Below are 1,675 nucleotides of genomic sequence, written 5' to 3'. Positions count from 1 at the left end.
GTAAGAAATTCTGCACCTACCCACACTTAACCTTCGATTGTCCCTTTGCTGTGCAGACAATTTTAGTAACAGTTTACTTAACAAACACAGAAAATAGAAAACATTTGTCTCTGAGGACAGTAGAATCCTCTTACTTAACACACTACTGCTCCCACTTGCTTTCTCCGCAGAGGGGCTTCTTGGAGCAGTACATTCACACGCCGTAAAGGACCTCTTACACTCACACATTCATAACAAAAGATGTTAAAACATAAAACATAAAATACAACTGTCTCAGGTTCTTGGGAGTTTGTACTCACGACAGGACAGAGGGTTTAGGAATCAGAGGATAGGAGAGCAAATTGAGAAACAAAGGTTCTCACCTTTTTGGCGCTTGTGGTCTCCTGTCCTCAAAATTCCGGTCCTGGCTCCATCCACAATCGCTTTCAAACTCCCGGGTTTCGGCACCAAATTGTTGAAGAAAAAATTAACATGACGACAGCTGATCCAAATTTTAAAAGGTTATAATTGTACAATTAAACAAAATGACAACAAAATGACAACAGGTCATTTTACAGTAATACAGAGTGTGGCGCGCAGCATCAGATAAGAACAGTGTCTCTTTTATAGGCCATGTGTAGTGCTTCAGACAGTGGAGGGCAGCATAGCCCAGAACGACCATAATAATTAAGGCCCTTAGGAGTGTGCTGCTGTGAAGTTGCAACAATGTTGCATTAGTGAGGGTGGGGTTTAGCTTACCTTTAAGTAGTCAGCTCCCAAGGCCCAAACCCTCTTTTCCAGCTCGTCTTCACAGCGTCAGGATCATCTGTCAGGAGTCCTGTGGAAGAAGATGTCGGAATTAGATGAGCTGATGATCGATGAGTTTGACTCTGGAGAAGATGTGGTGCAGCCTTCCCCCCCTCGCCCGGTGAGTCGTCCCCCGGGGTCTAGCCTGTATCCCGAAGTTATGGTTGTCTCTCCCTCTCCCACCCCTCCTTTAATCCCCCCTTCAGTGGTAGAGGTGGGTCCCCAGGTAGCAGAGGGGGTTGTGGTAGGTGAGCAGGGCCCTGTTCTTAGTGCGAGTTGTGGCGGGGGGGAGGCCGTATCTGATCCGGTCATTCTTACCGGTGAGGCGGTCTCCACGGCGGTAGCGCTGCTCCAATCTTTTGCAGCGGTGCTTTCCGGCGGGGGGCCGGCATCCCAGGGAGGTCCTCCGGCTTCGGTTTGCGCGCCGGCGTCCACGCGGGTATCCATGGCTTCTTCAGGGCCAGTCTCTTCCGGTTTGGCCGTTTCCGGTGACGTCACTTCCGGTGACGTCACTTCCGGGAACGCCATTCCGGAATCCAGAGGCAAGCGGGCAGCATCGTCGTCTCCGCCGGGGTACACAGGTAAGAGAGTGGTACCCCGGGGGGGGGGGGGGCGACGCCCGCGGGGGGTGCGCAGCGAGGCTCAATTACTCAGCGCCCGCGAGGGGACACTGATTTGGCGGCCATTGAAAGGGGTAGAAGGTTGCATGAGGTATCTCATGAGCAGGCCGCAAGCCTGACCAGGGGTATGTTAGCACTTGACGGTGCTCCGATCAGGGCAAATGGTGTGTCTGAGGGGCAAGTGGTTTCTGAGGGGCAAGGAACAAGGGCACGTTCGCCCGGGAGGGCCCAGATTGGGGAAACAGGCATTAATGAGCAGGCCGCAGGCC

This window comes from Bombina bombina, chromosome 6 (genome assembly GCF_027579735.1).
Source record: "Bombina bombina isolate aBomBom1 chromosome 6, aBomBom1.pri, whole genome shotgun sequence".
Lineage (NCBI taxonomy): Eukaryota > Metazoa > Chordata > Amphibia > Anura > Bombinatoridae > Bombina > Bombina bombina.
This window is presented reverse-complemented; position numbering follows the sequence as displayed.